Below are 7500 nucleotides of genomic sequence, written 5' to 3'. Positions count from 1 at the left end.
TATTGTTTCTACTTCTGGCGGTCAGCTTGCCAGACTGCGGCTACAGTAATCTTAAGCTGCTTGCTGCGGACGGCCATCTTGCAAAAATGTATTGAGCGTTTAGAAACTTCCTTTCCATTGCCTAGGCCAACATAAACCAGGGCACTGCTGGGAGACGAACCCAGGGTTTCTTGTTTACAAGACAGGCGCTTTGACCAACTAAGCCACGGTGCCAGGACTCTCCCATTCCCCAGTGCCTACACTGAGGCGTAAGGAACAAAACAAAACAAAACAAAACAAAACAAAACAAAACAAAACAAAACAAAACAAAACAAAACAAAACAAAACAAAACAAAACAAAACAAAACAAAACAAAACAAAACAAAATCTGGATGCAGACTGCAACAAAGGAAGCACACAGAGGTGAAAACGTAAGGTTGACGGGAGCAACAAGCTCCCTGTTGCGACTGTCCAGGGGCGGCAATGGGAATTGGACGTTGGCCGTAGCGCGTGTCCTTTGGGTTCTGGTTCTTCTTTACAAACCGGCGTCTGTCCAGTTGGCTTTCCGGTTCATTACATCCTCTGATGGCTTTACGATAAGCCTATCTTGCTAAAACTGATGGTCGACAAAGCGGAAGCACAAGCTTCGCAAGGAGCACACAAAGCCCGCCTAAGGCACCGCTGGGATTTGAACCCAGGACCTCCTGTTTACTAGACAGGCGCTTTAACCAACTAAGCCACGGCACCAAATCTGCCACTGCTGCTGCTGATGGTCTTTGAGACCCTTTTTTTGGCTCATGTGCTGAAAGGACCAGGGAGGGCGCCATCCTTGACCCGTTTCAAACGGGGCAAAAAGGAGCACCCGCTGTTGTCAGAAGTGGTATTCGAACCCACGCCTCCAGGGGAGACTGCGACCTGAACGCAGCGCCTTAGACTGCTCGGCCATCCTGACTGCCTGGCGGGGTCCTAGCGCAGCAGGTCGCGGTCCAGGACTGCTTTCCGGAGCCTGAGCTGACCGAAGGACACTAACAAGGTGGAATAAAGCAGGCAGGGGAGGCAGCGATGCTGCCCTCGCCTTGCCCTGAGACATTCAGAATCGGAAAGGGGCGTGGCGATAGATGTGGGGGCGGAGAAGGTGGGGGGCGGCAAGCCCGGCTCCTCGTTAGTATAGTGGTGAGTATCCCCGCCTGTCACGCGGGAGACCGGGGTTCGATTCCCCGACGGGGAGGTTCCTTGTGTGGTTTTGCTGCCCCCGCCTAGGGTGGGAAGGCTGCACAAAGGACTTGGGAACAGAATGAAAGAAAGAGGTGTGTGAACTGATGTCACCCCAGCAAGAGCAAGGAATTATACCAGGGTTCCGACGCGCCTCTGCGTGTTCGTATGGACATCTTTCTGTCCTTATATACAGATCTCTGTATGTTGATCTATATTTTTTTAAGTCACAGACAGACAGACAGACAGATAGATAGATAGAGAGAGATTGCAAAAGGGTCTGTGACAGAAGCACAGCTCAAGAAGGGGGGCCTGCAAGGCAGAGAGGGGTCGGCGCTGCTCTTCAGCATCGTAGGCGGCAGGATTCGATCCTGCGCAGGGAGACCCCAAAGGATTGCTAGTTCTTTACCTTAACAACTCGGCCACGACTACCACGCGTCAGGCACCCCGGTGGCGCGGTTGGTCTTTGAGACCCTTTTTTTGTTGTATGTTGTTAATTGCATGATGTCAATACCAGAGGAAGTGTGTGAATACAAAACATGTGCAAAGGCAACTTGTATTCATTTAAACAGACAATGACATTTCTCTGGGATTGTGTTATTTCTGCACATGACCTTCAGACCTGCAGGAGAGGCTATTGTGTATTTGCACCGCTGTTGGATTTAGTTTGCATAGTGAGGCTTTTAACACACAGCCTCCAACAGCGATGACACATCAGGTGTTTGTTCGGCTAGAAAGCAGCCATCCAGAAATTAAAGTATTTCAGCAATTTCCTGACATGCTAAGGAACATTTCCCCTTTTCACATCTTCTTCTAGCATTTCAATAGATTGTGATGCATTTCATTTGCAAGTGATTTTCAGCAACACTGCACAGTGTGCTCTCCACCCAAGTCTGTCTCCCCATTTCCCAGAAACATGCATTACCCACCAGAGACCTCCAGCATTACGTTAATGGCAAGGATGGTTGCGACAGTTAAGCAGGTAGTGTTTTCAATTCTAACATTTTCCCCGACAGTTTTATGTTTGACTTCCCTTAATTAAAGACATTAAAATGCATTTATTTATTGACTGTATTACATTAAATCAACATGCAGGGGAACAATCTTAAGCCTTAAGTTGAGGATGGATTCTGAATTACATAAGGTAGAGAATTCTAGCTTTGTCTACAGTGTTTTGAATTAATTACTTAATTATTTCACATAAATGACTGCAATTCTTTAAATTCTTCAGATGTGTGTTCCACTGTGTTCTTATTTCAAAGCCTTTAACTTTCAAGAATGTGTTATCCCGTGTTAAATTGTACACTTGAACCAACTGCTGATGTTTATATATTTTTTGTCCTTTGGGAACTATTTCACAGAAAATCTGTTATCAATGTAGCATTAAGTGGGGGGGTATATTTTGATAAGAGCATTTTAGCTCTGAGCTGAAGAAGACCTCTCCCCCAAAGTTATCAGATTTCCTAAGCTCATCAGCGTGTGAACTGGTTTGCATCAAAGTGGCAGTCTTGGGAGGATGGCACCGAGAATGGGCCAAATAGCTTGGAATCCCTGCTGTGAAATGTCTGGGGAATATGGCATGGAGGAAATAAAAAAGCTTTGAAGTGGACGAGAGCCAAAATCCCGACACAGAGCTAGGAACACAGGCCAACCAGCATTTCCAAAAGATGACATAGATTGACATCAGTCATAAATCAAGCCCTCCATCCAATAGAACACTGGGGGCTGAAACCGAAATCCAATCTCACAAACTCAAGAACCAATCATCTATTGATCTGACAGGCGTATACACTCACCTAAAGGATTATTAGGAACACCTGTTCAATTTCTCATTAATGCAATTATCTAACCAACCAATCACATGGCAGTTGCTTCAATGCATTTAGGGGTGTGGTCCTGGTCAAGACAATCTCCTGAACTCCAAACTGAATGTCTGAATGGGAAAGAAAGGTGATTTAAGCCATTTTGAGCGTGGCATGGTTGTTGGTGCCAGACGGGCCGGTCTGAGTATTTCACAATCTGCTCAGTTACTGGGATTTTCATGCACAACCATTTCTAGGGTTTACAAAGAATGGTGTGAAAAGGGAAAAACATCCAGTATGCGGCAGTCCTGTGGGCGAAAATGCCTTGTTGATGCTAGAGGTCAGAGGAGAATGGGCCGACTGATTCAAGCTGATAGAAGAGCAACTTTGACTGAAATAACCACTCATTACAACCGAGGTATGCAGCAAAGCATCTGTGAAGCCACAACACATACAACCTTGAGGCGGATGGGCTACAACAGCAAAAGACCCCACCGGGTACCACTCATCTCCACTACAAATAGGAAAAAGAGGCTACAATTTGCACAAGCTCACCAAAATTGGACAGTTGAAGACTGGAAAAATTTTGCCTGGTCTGATGAGTCTCGATTTCTGTTGAGACGTTCAGATGGTAGAGTCAGAATTTGGCGTAAACAGAATGAGAACATGGATCCATCATGCCTTGTTACCACTGTGCAGGCTGGTGGTGGTGGTGTAATGGTGTGGGGGATGTTTTCTTGGCACACTTTAGGCCCCTTAGTGCCAATTGGGCATCGTTTAAATGCCACGGCCTACCTGAGCATTGTTTCTGACCATGTCCATCCCTTTATGACCACCATGTACCCATCCTCTGATGGCTACTTCCAGCAGGATAATGCACCATGTCACAAAGGTCGAATCATTTCAAATTGGTTTCTTGAACCTGACAATGAGTTCACTGTACTAAACTGGCCCCCCACAGTCACCAGATCTCAACCCAATAGAGCATCTTTGGGATGTGGTGGAACGGGAGCTTCGTGCCCTGGATGTGCATCCCACAAATCTCCATCAACTGCAAGATGCTATCCTATCAATATGGGCCAACATTTCTGAAGAATGCTTTCAGCACCTTGTTGAATCAATGCCACATAGAATTAAGGCAGTTCTGAAGGCAAAAGGGGGTCAAACACAGTATTAGTATGGTGTTCCTAATAATCCTTTAGGTGAGTGTAAAGGGTAGCGCACGGCATCTCTCAGTTAAAGAACTTTAGAAACTGCGCCTGCCCGCCTGTACCCATCTGATCAGTGGAGTGAATACAGCTGGACAATTGACTAAGTCGACTGCAATACGAAAGTGTTCAGTCATTTAAATAGCTATTGAGTCTTAAGAAACTTGACCCTTGGAAACAAACAGGGCCTTGCTTTCCACAAAGACTTTGTCTTCAAGTAACTACGGTGGAAACCCTCCTTGCAAAGAAGATCCTGTGCACATTCTTGGAGCCTTCAAACCAGTGGAAAATCAGTTTGGAAAAGACTCTACTATCGCGAAACCCCAACTTCCAGGTGCATCGACTGAGTGGAAGTTCTTGGACAAAGCCGAACCGGACTGCCTTTGTTCCAAACCACACGGACCTCGTGCCGTGTGCTGTTATCTGAGCCCGAAGGCAGAGAGGCCTCTCTGCGACGAAGTTCAGATAAGTTTAACAGTTTGGAGTTTATTATTCATGACATTTGAGAAATCAATTAGATATGTTATTCTGTGAGTCATAAACTAGTATTTTCTTAAATATAAATGAGTGCTGTATTAAACTGTTTTGTTTGACAATTTTAGAAATCAGAATCTGTCAACGCCGAGAAATATATTCTCATTCCTGTTTAATTGTTTAGTCTGAAATTGACACAAGTTAATAGACACTAGATTATAGGTGGCCCTGCCTATCCTTAATCATTGAACAGTAATCAATTAGGGAGAATTGTGGTAACAAGAAATGATAGAATCTTTCTCGGCACCCAAATATAAATGAGACTGATATATATATAACGAGAAGTTATTTGACTTAAATACTAACCTGCATAGTTATTTGATGTTCGACTAACAATACTAATGAGACTCACCTTCGTCTTACTAACCGGTATTGTAGTCAATGTATTTATAACCTTTTTTGTTTAACGATTTGTGTGTTATCATATGCCATTCCATGGTCTTTGATTTAGTCAAGGAAGTGATTTGTCTTTGATTTGTTGATCTAGAGTTGAATTTTTATTAGTTTTTCCCTTTTTGTATAATTAGTGTAGTGCTACATTTAGTCTTTGTTTTTAATAAATTTGACAATTTATATCTTTGGAATTGGTGTCTGCGTCCAATTATTACAGAAATTGAGTTCTACAAGATTCCAGGATCCGTGATAAGGTGATACTATACATTCACTTCTTTAATTGAAATTTATAAGTGTACCTTACGCTACATCAAGTTAAGTAGTGGTTTCTGTTAAATGTTATCTTGTGAGATTATTTATTTATTTTATTTTGTATAACGAAACAAAAATTAAGATTGTTCAGTACACAATCATTCTGCAATCATCAGGGCAGTACTGCACACTTCTGTGTTTTGCCTTTCCCATTCAAACCAGGCTGGACTAGAAGGAGAATTTAAAGACTGCCTGCAAGCCACTTGTGAAAATGAGAGTACCAAGGCATCAAAACCCTCAAAAAGAAGACACTGTCTAAGAATCGGGGAGAGCCATGATTCAAGCTGATCTGTACTAAAGTGTTTCCTTTTGTTCCTCAGGCTTGGGACAAAGGCAGAGCACTGGCAGAGCCTCTTCTCTCAGTTCTGCAGCAGGACGGCTAATGAAGAGGACGAAATCGCTCACAAGCTCCTGGGAGAGAAGTTTCAGGTCAGGGTCTGTGTTCAGGGCTTCAGAGATTCTTAAGAAGTCGCACCACACCAAATTTCCTCCAGGATGCAGAAGGTACTCAGTGTAGTTATAGATGCCTGTATCCTGGACTAATGGAATTGAAAGGCATCTTCTGATCTGGATGCTCGTAGCGTAATAAGAACTTCAAAGAGCGACTTCTTTTGTAATAATCCTGTTTCTAGTATCAATTCCTTTGCCTTTCCAATGGGAACATAACCCACAGGAAACACTACTTTTCACAAACTGCCACTCATCTTCAAGTACTCTGAATAAAACAGCACTGCCTGAGGAGTCTAACGGTGATGTGCAGAAGGTGTGGACGGCTGGTTGTGAATTGCTGCTTTTTTATGTCGGCTTTGTCACGGTCTCCCCTGTTTCTACCTTAGTTCACCACCAGAGGTCTCCCTCTCCCGAATACTAGTTTAGTGCTTCTCCTTTCCTTTATCCAGTCAAACCAGTCTTTCCACATTCTTCCCTACCAGGTGCACCTGTTCTGTCCTCCTCTCCTATCATTGGTCAATCCTTCATTCACCTTGTTCAATCCCTCTCTCCTTTACAGTACTTAAACCCCTCTGTTTCCTAGATTAATCGTGAAGTCTTGCATTCTCTCCTGGATCATTTCTAAGCCTTGTTTCGTGAGTGCCTTCCTGTGTATTTTTTGACATTTTGCTTCCTTCTCTCGTTTACCCCTGTCGGATCTCCCTACTAGCCTGTTCGCTTGATCGTTTGACCTGGACTGTCCCTGTTTATGCTCTCTCGTTTTGCCCTTATTGGATTATCTGCTTCTACTCTAAAAGCCTGCACTTGGATCCTTTCCTTTGGTCCTAGAGGACGTCACAGGCTTGCTGATATTAAGTTTGGCTTTGGGTTGACCAGATATCACCCTGCAATCAAAATTTTCCCAGACAAAAACAAGAACAAACATCTGCACAAAAGTGGTAGGCATCCTTCAATGACTTGCAGGGTTACAAAGTGAGCCTGTGTTCCTTGTGTGGTTTCAGCACAGGCACAAACTGAATGTACTGTGTAGCTGTGGTCCCTGGAATAATATAACCTGGACCTAACCCTAATCCTAACCTTAACCATCTCTGTAATGTTGTTTCGGGAGTAATGGCCACAGAGCAAAATCAGGTCATGCATTTTGCTTGCAGGTCAAAGTCAGACCATGACAGACCTGTCTGACCTGTTTTCATTTGTAAAATGATATTACATGCAAGATTCTATTCAATTTCTGTCCTGTGCCTGCCTTCATGCTTGCTTCCTCTGGGATCAGTTTAAGGCTAAGATGTTGAGTCTCAGGAGCTTAAGACAATGGCTGTGGTTAATGTAGGTCGGGTGTCACCTATATTTCTCTGTGTCGGGTTTTAGGGGCAACTGACATTGTTGTGGAACCAGTTCACTACAGCACTTTACGACGAGTGTCTGAGCAAGGTGAGTGTGTCCTGGAAATGCCATTTAATATCGCTGGGGGTTGCATTCCAGACATAGAAGAGCCCAGTTCTTGGCAAGCATGTCTGGGAATTGAAAGTGTCTAATAATCGCATTCACTGTTGCTGTTAATGGTCTTGCAACTCAAAACTTGCAGAATCCAGCCTTGTCAGCTTTGTTAA

The 7500-nt window shown here is 43.9% G+C and overlaps 2 non-coding genes across 2 annotated transcripts; one reads left to right on the top strand and one right to left on the bottom strand.

Moving 5' to 3' along the window:
- Positions 1 to 652: 652 nt before the first annotated feature.
- On the bottom strand, positions 653 to 726 carry trnat-agu (transfer RNA threonine (anticodon AGU)). The gene has a single exon. It is a non-coding gene; the product is annotated as a tRNA-Thr (tRNA).
- A 409-nt stretch (positions 727 to 1135) lies between these two features.
- Positions 1136 to 1207, top strand: trnad-guc (transfer RNA aspartic acid (anticodon GUC)). Its single transcript has one exon. It is a non-coding gene; the product is annotated as a tRNA-Asp (tRNA).
- Positions 1208 to 7500: the final 6293 nt, after the last annotated feature.

Source organism: Amia ocellicauda, chromosome 2 (assembly GCF_036373705.1).
Source record: "Amia ocellicauda isolate fAmiCal2 chromosome 2, fAmiCal2.hap1, whole genome shotgun sequence".
Lineage (NCBI taxonomy): Eukaryota > Metazoa > Chordata > Actinopteri > Amiiformes > Amiidae > Amia > Amia ocellicauda.
The sequence above is the reverse complement of the archived record's forward strand: the minus strand, read 5'-3'. Positions and strand labels throughout refer to the sequence as shown.